Source organism: Haliotis rubra, unplaced genomic scaffold (genome assembly GCF_003918875.1).
Source record: "Haliotis rubra isolate DU_JTF1 unplaced genomic scaffold, ASM391887v1 Scf409, whole genome shotgun sequence".
NCBI classification, from domain to species: domain Eukaryota; kingdom Metazoa; phylum Mollusca; class Gastropoda; order Lepetellida; family Haliotidae; genus Haliotis; species Haliotis rubra.
This window is the reverse complement of record NW_025767090.1, coordinates 660549-672916: the sequence shown is the minus strand read 5'-3', so window position 1 is coordinate 672916 and position 12368 is coordinate 660549. Positions and strand designations below refer to the sequence as shown.

General features: G+C 37.9%; 1 protein-coding gene across 2 annotated transcripts in view; it reads left to right on the top strand.

The window, feature by feature from the left end:
* The first annotated feature begins 1516 nt into the window (after positions 1–1516).
* LOC124287951 (serine/arginine-rich splicing factor 7-like) overlaps positions 1517–12368 on the top strand; it is a 52465-nt gene continuing 41613 nt past the window's right edge. Inside the window, exons 1-2 of one of the 2 annotated variants that reach the window (XM_046724447.1) lie at positions 1517–1590; positions 11465–11541. The gene's annotated coding sequence lies outside the window, so the exon portion shown is untranslated. Of the gene's footprint in view, positions 1609–11464; positions 11542–12368 lie in introns of both variants that reach the window. The other variant, XM_046724448.1, reaches the window with a different exon arrangement.

Here is a 12368-nt window from a genome sequence, read left to right as displayed (position 1 = left end):
TGTAGTACCCGTGCCGACAACGATCCCTTCAGCAATAGTAACGGCATCTGGTTCAGCCCAAGTCACGTGTGCAAATGGCTGCGGTAACCGTGTGTCCATGCTGTTCCCTATAAATGATTTTGATACTGACTAGCTGCTACAGTGAGTCAGTGAGTTTAGTTTTACACCGCACTCAGCAATATTCCCGCTATATGGCGGCGGTCTGTAAATAATCGAGTCTGGACCAGACAATCCAGCGATCAACAGCATGAACATCGATCTGCGCAATTGGGAACCGATGCTACAGTGGGCGTGGCGAGTCAAAATCGTTCGTTGGGAGAAGCAGAGACTTACGTGTGAAGCGACTACTCGATATCAGAATCAGTTATCTTTAAGAAGCAGCAAATATGTTAGAAGTGTTACTCGACCCTGTTACGCTACCTTGTTTTTGTTGGGGCTCACAAACCCTCAGGGCTGCTCTGCTGTAGTGTGCGAGAATAACGGCCAGACAGTGCTCATGTAAAATGATGCTGGAGAGTTTATCACGCGACTGCACACACCGAATCTAGGAATTCACACTTTGAAAAACAGGACAACGTTCCTTATATATAAAACTCAAATCTACAAACAATATCAAATTAACGACACTATCTTTGATTGTGCCCCTAATTAGGAGATAAATGGAAGCTAATTTGTGAGTGTCTTAATTGGAACAATATAACTTCAAATTAACCAGCAGTCGATTGTTGTTGTTACAACTTGGAATTAATTGTGTGTTTTGTTTTCAGAGGATCTGCTTAATATTCGTTTGGCGTAACAGACAGGTTCAGGAGACTTGGGCAAGTATTTTGTCATAGCATTAACATTGGTAAACAATGGAGAGTGATACGTCCACTTAGGGATAAGAGAGCGGTGGGGTAGCCTAGTGGTTAAAGCGTTCGCTCGTCACGCCGAAGACCTAGGTTCGATTCCCCACATGGGAACACTGTGTGAAGCGTATTCTGGTGTCCCCCACTCTTATATTGCTGGAATATTGCTAAAAGCGGCGTAAAACTAAACACATTCACTGACAGTGGATAAGAACTGGACATATTACCTACCGTATTATGAATTATCTGTTCCCTTTTGCAAAAAAATGTAATTTAAATGTTCTTGCTGGGACGATAAATCAGTATGTTCCTTCACAAGTTAATAAGTCGCACTCATAAAATTTAAGAAGTTATTCTCCATACATATGTCAGTATTGTCCTTCCCAACTTTCAAATGCCCTCAAATTATTTGTTGTATGTAATGTTTACTATCGTCATTTATGGCATCAAAGAACGTATTTCAAAGCAGCCTTTCATCCTTGATGTTGTATCAACGATGAAAACAGAGAGAACTGTATGTGCATAGGTGCTGCTATTTTGTAAAATATGTCAAATAAACCTTTTCAGAGGATATGGTCCTGTTAAAGATTTCTCTTTTCACGACTTGAGTCATTACGAGCATGCTTCATAATTATTAGTTATCTGGAATATAGCATCTAATTTTGTCAAGCAAAGTTGTCTTCCTTGAATTGATTGACGCTAGATGTCGCTATTATTAGTGGGACGGGCACAAGCTGTTGTGGTGAGATTTATTGTAAACGTAAATGTGAAAAAGCTGTTTTACCGATTAATTGTGTGTTTGTTATGTATATGCATACATATGGAGTGTTATAATACCACCGTTGATTTCATTCCACTTTGCAATGAATATTTGAAGTTGTCAGTCTTCAGATCTAGCGGTATTTTTAATGTCCCATGCCCTGTTATGCAGATGCTTGATCTAAAGTGCAAGTTTCATGTTTGTGATTCGTTGGAGTCGGAATCCGTGTCTAAGTTTGATAAGCTTACGTGATCTATTAAATAGGTCATGCTTTAATGTGCGTCGACCATGTTGTCGGCATGTTATGTTCTTCAGCATAATAAACCTACTTTCATATTGATACTTTGCAAAGACATGACCGTCACCATGCAGATATTACGTAGAAGTGCATAAAGTTTGTTGAACATGATATTTAAAGTGATAGTTCATCACACCAGCACATCTAGTAATTACTCTGGCTAGAATGCACTTTACCGGGCGCAGCCCTCACTGCTCCCTTTACGATCCTTAGGGTTAGGGTTAGGCACCCTTTACGATCCTTAGGTTTAGGGTTAGGCACCCTTTACTATCCTTGGGGTTAGGCACCCTTTACGATCCTTAGGGTTAGGCACCCTTTACGATCCTTAGGGTTAGGGGTAAGGGTTAGGGTTAGGGAATCCCAGCAGCGCTAATTAGTCTGAAAAAAGTGCGCCCGGTAAAGTGCAGTACTCCCCCAGGGGTTCCAGAATAAGTCATGTCTCTGGTCATAGATTGCAATTGACATACTATGTTCCAGATTGTAAGGGAGAAGTTAATTATGCATTAACGAAATAAAGTATTGTAGCGTTGTTGAGTTGTTTAGTTATTGTTGTTAGCAGAGGCAGCATCATACTCAACAGTTCAGAGGCTATATCAAATTTAGATGTGGTTATTGTAAATGGTAACCTGTGTCAAAATGGTTTATTGTTCTTTTGCAGTGAAACTAAGCATTAAAATCAAGATTGATATGCATGATGGAATTTGAGCTTACGGTCATCTTCATCAGAAATTAGGCATAAATGGAATGGGTAGTTGTTAGTGCTATTGCCCAAATGTTTTTTGTGGGTTCATACATTCATTGAAGAGGCAAGGAATTAAAGGGCCACTGATCCAGAGCAATTAGTGTTTCCGGCCAACAGTCTAATTACGAAACCTAGCTGCAAACTGGTCAGCCCTTTCTCCCTTGACCGTGACTGACACGGGGACTGGGTTACTGTCCACCTTGGCAGAATTTCTTCAACCTAATCAGTGGGACATTAGAAAGGGCGGATGCCCATCAGATGCCGTTATTTGAAAAATATACCCGGTAGTTCTTGTCTGATTGTAATAAAGTATCCCAGCAGTGTAGGCTCTTTCAGATTTTCTAATGTTTGGATGGTATGGTAACTGATCCAATTTGATCCTATTTCTGTGTTTTTTACCTCGATATTTAATCATGTAAAATATGATGTCTATTACGTATGCTATGATATCAAAAACACACATTTGATATATTTGAATCCATAAACTAAACAACCCCAATTTGCCATTGCAAAATAATCTGAAATTTTACTTATAGGTACATGGGTATATACAGTTTTAACTAAGTACACAGCAAATGCTTATATATATTTCTTATGTATCAAAGAAGATCCGTTCGTATCCTCAAAAAAGTGTCGGCCCATAATTTTTTTTCGGGCAATGAAACTTGCATGCAATACAGCGATTACTACTCTCTTGCTGTAACCCTTGTTTGATGGTAAACCTACACATGTTATTTGTCATCATTCACTTGATGGTCAGTTAATGAATTTATAACAGGTATAATTAGTGATAACACCACTCAGATTACCCGACAAAGGTTCCCATTTGGCATTTCTTGTGTCTGGAGTAAATACTCATCATTATAAATTGAGGTCTGATGTGGCAAATGTATTACATCTTATGTAATATACGCATGGAAGTGCAGTAAGAGGAATTATCAGCTGAGTTACAAAACAAACATCGATCAAAGGATTAACCGATCACACGCTGATTGATTAATTGCTTTTATCCTGCACAGCGGATTTGTCAAAAGGTAGTTTTTATGTATGTAGATTTACTAATCTATACTGAATACTAGGGGTGGACGATAATACCGGTTAACCGGTATATTGCAATTCGAACTTCACAATACGATATATTGCGGTACATTTTTCGCGAACCGGTTCAGCCGATACGATCGGCAATTTCAGTGACCATGATCGGTAATTTTCGTGATTATAGTCAAAAATACTAATAGCATTTGTATTTCCTTTATATTATGATACATAAAAGATTTGAGAATGTTTATTGGTCATACAATTGCATTTGCGTGACTTTTAAACCATATATATAAAACAAAATAGAATTGGTACCGGCACTCGTTGTAGGGATAAACAAACTAAAATGGCGGACGCCTCTGCAGATGCATTTTCTCGAGTTGTAAACTTTAAAGCGAAGTCTTCAATTTGGAAGCATTTTCAATTGATCTCTTGAACAATCACATCCGAGTTCTGACAGTGGCCAGTGGCATTGTTTCAAAAGAAAGGAAACAGTCATTTCATTACCTTAAACCATATGTTACACTTTCACAATATATTGCAATACGCCAACACATATCACAATATATTGCAATACGACATTTGTGGCAATACCCAACCCTACTGAATACACCCTGTCGTAAAGTCTCTTTGTAAAAACAACGTCCTTCCTTCAAAGGATTAACCGCCAATACATTGATTGATTGCTCATTATTGGCTAACTAAATTACTTTTTTAAAGAATGGCGGACATCATGCAATTAGTTGCCAGGTGTGCTATCTTGGGTGACCAATGGGACTATACACCAATGTGAAAAACCTGAAACGATAGATCACTTTTTCACATATTAGACTGTTAAAAGACACATGACATGGAACAGGATACTTTGTCAGCTGCAGATGAATGGCATCTCATTCCTTTATGTGGATAGTGATGGATACATTCCCCGAACAAGGTAATAGCCTGATATTGTTGCTATAACTTTGGTCTGTTTTAATTTTAATATTTGCATTTTGTTTTTATTTATTTGTTATGGCATTCAACAGAATCATTTTTTTGCCGTGAAGTGTAATGAGACAGACAACATACACTAGGTCGCATTTAGGGTTTTTGTGTGAAATATGATACACGTTGGCAATCCATAAGATGTCTAGATATTACAGTCATGTTATAAATTCACCAAATATAAGCAGATCGTGTTCATTTTATTAAGTTTCAAAATGCATACAAATATGAGATATATAAGACAAAATATAAAGACGTACATTGACTTCGTTATTTCAGTCCTAACATTTATTACCACTGGCAGATGGTTAAACTTAAAATATTTTCATTTATTATCAAAATAATGCCATTTAATACAATATTCAGATTGACTAGTAGTGAACCCAAGCTCACTACTCTCCCCAAGACTCCACATGTACTTAGTTAGCCTTACTTTCAAACAATGCTATTATATCAGGCTTCGCACCAAATTCAAGGTCAAACTATTTCTTAAATCAAATTCTATATCCATTTACGTTAACAATTTTATAAAGTCAACATTACTGTGAAATCAAAATTTTACATCAAAATCAGCATTTTTATCAAAGTGAATATTTTTCTAATAGAAACCAAATTATTCATCAAAGTATACATAATTTTACAACAAAATCAACATGAGATTATCGAGTAAAAAAGATTTCATCTTTGTTGATCAGTCTATACTTATACTATCAATTGCGCATGAGGAGGCTGCAGCAGAGGTAACGAACCAGTCATGAATTCTGGGATATCATCCGGATACTCACTGGAGAAAAACAAATAACAAAAGCAACAACCAGTCCACGGAAATTGCTCTGGATCAGTGGCCCTTTAATTTCACAAAACATACAAGCACGCGTGTGTGCAGGCACACACTCACACAGATACACATACATAGTCTTAGGTGGAAATGTCAGTTTTTGTTGTCCATTGACGGTTGAGAATTCTTTATGGAGCTTGGACATTCCAGCTGGTTGACATTTTTTTACGAAGAGACAGAAGCTGTCAGGCTTGTTGTTTCACACTCTGTAGAACAAGGTGATCAATGTTGTGTTGGATACAGAATTTGATGGGAAGTCACTGAAGAGTTTTAGTGTCAGCAGGGATATGATCAATTGTTTTCGTTATAGTGATCAATGTTTACTCCCTACAACAGCAAGGGCGGTGGGGTTGTTAGCGCAGTCACTCGTCACAGCGAAGACCCGGGTTCGATTTCCAAATTGGTACAATGTGTGAAGCCAGCTTCTAGTGTCCCCCACCATGTTATTGCTGGAATATTGCTAAAAACTAAACTAACTCACTCCTACAGCATCAAGTGTTCAGTGTAGGATAGACACTATACTTGTCAAATCTATGTAATTCCTTTCAGGTAAAGTAATTCTAACGTTTAACGCAATAATTCCAGACAAGGATACAATACTTCAGTCTGTTCTTTCTCTTTATATAATCTAGAAATTATGATTTAAGTAATTACGTTAATCTAATTAATTGCCTTCGAGACCAGTACATGTCTATTGTTTTCAGTATGTTAAAGGAAAACTAGGGTTACATGTACATTGATTTGAGCACAAAGCTCCATATATGAAGCATAATCTGAATAAACTATGAACATTAAATCACCAGTTAATGTTTATTTGCTTGTATACAAGAAGTAAAATACAGGGGCAAGAAAGGGTACTTGGTCTGGTTGGTCCCAAGTGGGACTATCTTTACCCAAGTGTAGTCATATGAATATATTTATTGACAATAACAATAAAACCCCATGGTTACAACACCAGTCACTTATGTTTTCATTACTTTCTGACTATGCAAACATTTCCTCTGACTTTTTACTCAAAACAGTTTCTTTCATGCATACACTTACATCAAATTTCAATGAACAAACAAATGAGAAAAGGTAGGCTCATGTACCCCCTGGTTTCATTTTGGATCCAAGGTTTTCACAGACACACGTAAACATGATAAACTGCTGTAAGAGTATCTTGTTTGTTTATTAGTAATCAGAGGACATAATATACATACGATGGGTCGATGTTACCCATACAAACAAGGTCACTGGTGCACTTGACTGACAATCAAAAGTACACGTTTCTACATGGTCAAACACCATTATTCATGATCGTAACCTTGAGGTATTATTAAAATCCAACTGACAGCATTGACAAGCCCTCAAGAGAATGAGATAGTATTCCTGTCATAACCTTGCAAAATAAGTAATTGAAAAACTTTATTCTATATATGCCAGCCTAATATAGCTTGCGTGAGTGATTAATGGATTGTACTTTTAGAACTGATAGCACTAGTTGTTTTTGCATTGTCTTTTTCCTATTAGGTTGACGTTTTATTTCTTACTACCCGTGAAGATCAGCTATAAACAAACTTTAAAGCTTAATAATGATATTAATATAAGTGAAATGAGTAAAGCATTGCTATATCTCCGAGACACCCATTTTCCTCTATGCCACAAGAACCCTTGAAGATCTGTGTTAGAATTTGTCTTCAGTAACCCATACTTGTCGTAAGAGGCGACTAATGGGGTTGGGTGGTCAGGCTCGCTGACTTGGTTGACACATGTCGTCGTATCCCAATTGCGTAGATCAAAGTTCATGCTGTTGATCACTGGATTGTCTGGTCCAGACTCGATTATTACAAATGACCATCATATATGGTTGAATAGAGTGTGGCGTTAAACAACCGACCAACCATAAGGGCAGAATGCGAGCAGTTGTTAGTTCAGTCCCAGGCTCAGTCTCACCACAGACAGTTTAAGAGTGAGTGAGTGAGGTTAGTTTTACACCGCTTTTAGCAATATTCCAGCAATATCACGGCGGGGGACAGTTTAAGATGTACTCCTTGTTACCTGGAGTGGTGCAGGGATTTATCTTGATTTTAAAAATACCTGCTGCCCCTGATTATGAACTGATGGTCCAGGCAATATAGGACATACAGAGAGAAAATGATTCTTATTGTTGTTCTCACTAGGAAAATAGTCCCTCTGAAGTAGTTAAAGATATTACCTCATTTTCATGAGTAAAGAGAACAGTTTTTCACGAAAGAGTTACAGCTGAGAAGAATGAGTTTTGATGTTTTTCCACTAACTGCAAGCACATATTCCCTGAAATACGGGGCGGTGGGGTAGCCTAATGGTTAAAGCGTTCGCTTGTCACGCCAAAGACTCAGGTTCGATTTCCCCATGTGGGTACAATGTGTAAAGCCAATTTCTGGTGTCCCTAGCTGTGATATAGCTGGAATATTGCTAAAAGCGGCATAAAACAAAACTCACTCAGTCAGTCTAGGATGTACATCTCTTCATAAAACTGCTGTATCTTAGCTGCTGTACCATCTGTGCCCAAGATATATGTGCATGTGTGCGGCTGTTTGTATTCTTCTCCAGTCTCATGCAGGTTTTACAGTGCCAGCTTGTTGACACATATACCAAACTCAGTCAAACTTTACAAATTTGAAGCCTCAAAGGCCTTGATTTATCTGCCTAATGCCCAACACCACCTGCTGGGATATATTTTGGATTCCTAACTGAATGCTTTTGGCTGACAAACAGGGACATTTCTTTTTGAAATTTGATATTTTTAGTTCTTATTTTTGCAAATTGTCAGGTATTTTGGAATTTCTCCATTCAAACTGGGATGTTTCACAGATTTTTAGAATCTTTTCTACATAAAGGTGGCTAGAACAGAAAATATAAATAAATTGCAACACCAATGATATATTTATTTAACCAAATATAAAACAATAGTATAACATGGTCCAAATTTCCATGGTCCAGAGATGTACATCCTAGACTGACTGAGTGAGTATAGTTTTATGCCTCTTTTAGCAATATTCCAGCAATATCATGGCGAGGGACACCAGAAATGGTATTCACACCCGGGTCAATGGCATTATGAGTTTAACCACTAAGCTACCCCACCGCCTCCATCCTAGACTGACTAATATTTCCAGAAATAAAGTCGTCTTATGTAAAAATATATATCCGCCAAAAAAATGAAGTAAAAAACTCCAACAGGAGCCTGGAACAGTTCTCAGAGCGAAGGCAATCTAGACTTGCCAAACCACCTGGGATTGGATTTAAGACATTCATAATTCATGTTGCTAGGTAACACTTGTAACCTTGACATTTGTTGCTGACAAAACATGTGATTCACTTAGGACATCATCAGGCAAAACTGTCCACCAGCCTATATCATATCCAGTTTATACCATTCGCAGCCAGCGTTCGAAATTAAAGTTGGTCGTTAGGCCCGAAGCCGACTGAAAACCACTCGGACCCACAGCTTTTGTTTTCTGCAGGACCTTATGGCCGACTACTTTTTCATTCCCAATAACTAAGAGTAATATTTCCATGTTGAAATATAAGACCAACACATTCTGATCAGGACACACAACTTTTTATGTTTCGGGCCTAGATTTTCGAAGCTCTCTTAGCGCTAAGATAGTCATAAGTTAATGTTAATGTATGCCACTTACGACCATCTTAGCACTAAGAGAGCTTCGAAAATATAGGCCCTGGATCCTTAGGGCTTGCAGCTTTTCTGGGTTAAGGGCAAACCCAGCCTGTTTTCTTAGATTGACCTTGGGGCTACCAGCACCAGGGAGTAGGGCTGGGACGGGTAACCCAGATATCCGGGACAGATGGGTAATGATTTGGACCCAGGTACCCGTCTCAATACCCTGACCCGTTATGATCATGTGACTAATAGATTAAACAATGTAATTTGTTATTTTTTCATGATTAAAAGGTTGTATTGTCTTTGAAGATTTAGACATCATTTACAGTAACTTCTTTTGAATATAATGCATGGTTAAGACATTGAAAATCTCGAAATTTTACTGCACTCAGCATATAGTAGCTAAGAATGTTCAGCTTGTGTTCAGCAGACTGTGTGATGGGTGTTCCTGTTGAATTGTGGCATTTTGTCTTGGATCCAACCCGTGAATTGGTTAGAATTGGTCTTCTGTAACCCATGCTTGTTGTACAAGGCGGCTAACGGGATTGGGTGGTCAGGCTCACTGACTTGGTTGACACATGTCATTGTATCCCAATTGCATAGAATGATGCTTATGCTGTTGATCACTGAATTGTCTGGTCCAGACTCGATTATTTACAGATCACCACCAATTAGCTGGAATATTGCTGAGTGCGGCGTTAAACAACAACAATCAATCGATGTCTCGGATCCAGCACAGTAAACATGATAAAACCAACATTAGTGCCGACTACTACAAGAAGTAACACACGCATATCCCTGTACAAGTAGAAAAACCCTGAATGAATCCCATTTCTACCCATCATGCATCAGTATTGTTCTTGGTTGGCACCTGTAAGAGTTCCCATCCCATTCCAGGCAAGAACTTAAAATATTTCAACAAAACAATATGGCTAATGTACTGCTCATCACCCAAACTGATGCATTTTGTTAATTGAAATTTTTCTGAATATTTTATTGCTATGTTTCCATGGAAAACAGTGTGGACTTGGTTTAAAAGGACCCTCGACTCATTGCTGTGGCTTGACTCTCAATTTTGTGAGAATTTTGCATGAAACTAAACGTGCAATGAAAACATATTCAACTGGTAACTTTTATTTTTTTATTTTTTGAGTCTCTTTGAAAACAATTTGGACTTAATCTCTAACAAATATCTGCATTTTCCTACCAAAACTCAACAGCTAATGTCTTTTTCAGCATTATCAGTTTAGGCAAGAATTTGTTGTTATTCTTTTAACATCAGAAACAGTAAAAACACATTCAAGTTCACACATGACGAGCCCAATGAATCCAGCATATCATTTTTATTCTTTCGAGTCGAGTGCTATTAAAGTTGCTAAATATGGAAAGATGACACCTCTGGCTATATACTCATACCAATATACATTGATCAATGTTGACTGAATGATACTCACTTGTCTCTTTAACATGTTATAGCCAGGTACATTTTGAAACAAGATAACTTAAATATTGGATTTTGGTGTTATGACTAGAGTAAAACTGATTATAAAGCAACCACAGGGATTTAAACAGTTCCTGCTAGAAAATGTCCATTGCGACATATTTAGGATACGTTTTCTTTGGTCTTCCAACCTGTTATCTGCACTTGATCAACATATTTTAAATATTGTTACTTAACAGGGGTACAAACAGGGAGTGCACTCAACCCAGTCATCTGTGTTACTTTGCATAGTTGCCTCCCTTGGATGCCCCAGAATCCTCTGATTATTAGTTGAAATCCCAGTTCTATGGTTATGTTGCCTATTTTACCTATACCCTAGTAGGGGTGAAACGGTACACCACAGTATTAGTAGAACCACAGTAATTTGCCTTCAATTTGGGATACTGTAATGCAATCCAAAATTCAGTATTTTTCGTTTTTTGTACCGTCATTTTATTAACCTTTTTGAACCTTTTCTAAAATGTCTAGAAATCGAATCATTTTGTAAAAATCTAAGCATTTCTTTGCTAAAAGGCCGCTTTATCCCCGAAAGTAAGTTCTCATATACCGACCCGAAACGGACCAAACCAAAGGCCTTGTACACTGTACTGTGGTAAGAGGGCACCGTTTCGCCCCAACACCCTAGAAATGTTTCTTTCGTATCACATACGTATCCCATGACAATTTCCTCCACACCATGCTATAACTGGTATAATGCAAATTGACGTTAAACCCTTCTGAATGACTCACTCACTCAGAGATGTTTTGACATCAAGCTGTTTCAGTGTTCCCTAATCTGTGGCGTGAAAACAGATTGTTTTATTTTTCAGCCGAACACAATGTGCTTTCAAGCTGCATGCAGTTGGGTTAACATATCGTAACATCAGATCAAAACAGTTGTACACCTGTAAGTATTACTTTGTGTTGATATAACTTGATTTATAATGCATGTTGTATGTACATGGTTTGTGACATTCAGGGTTCTACACAAGGCACAAATGTGAAGAATGGACACAGATTCCCCAAAATACTGCATCCGAAGAGATGCACAAAAAAACCTACCATGCACCAATGGTAGTTATGTATGTCTGTAATTTCAATCCCAAAAATACTGTGTCAGAAGAGAATCGCACAAAAAAGCCTACCATGCATCAGGGGTAGTTATGTATGTCTGTAATTTCAATCCCAAATATACTGTGTCCGAAGAGAGGCACAAAAAAGCCTACCATGCATCAGGGGTAGTTATCCGTGTCTCTAATTTCAATCCCTAAAATACTGCGTCAGAAGAGAATCGCACAAAAAAACCTACCATGCATCAATGGTAGTTATGTATGTCTGTAATTTCAATCCCAAAAATACTGTGTCCGAAGAGATGCACAAAAATACCTACCATGCATCAGGGGTAGTTATCAGTGTCTGTAATTTCAATCCCAAAAATACTGCGTCCGAAGAGATGCACAAAAAATACCTATCATGCATCAGGGGTAGTTATGTGTATCTGTAATTTCACCCATCTGTCATGGCCACAGTCCACATGACCACTGATCATATCTGTGATGTAATTATCTCAGCATACACTACACCGTTTTAATACTTTACAGGACCCTCATGTTACCAGAAAGGACCCATAACATTTATTGATGGGGTCCATGGGGACCTGAAAGTCAATTTAGAACCCTCAATAATATTTTTCTTATTAATACGAATAGCTAAGACTACGATTTTAATTCCAAG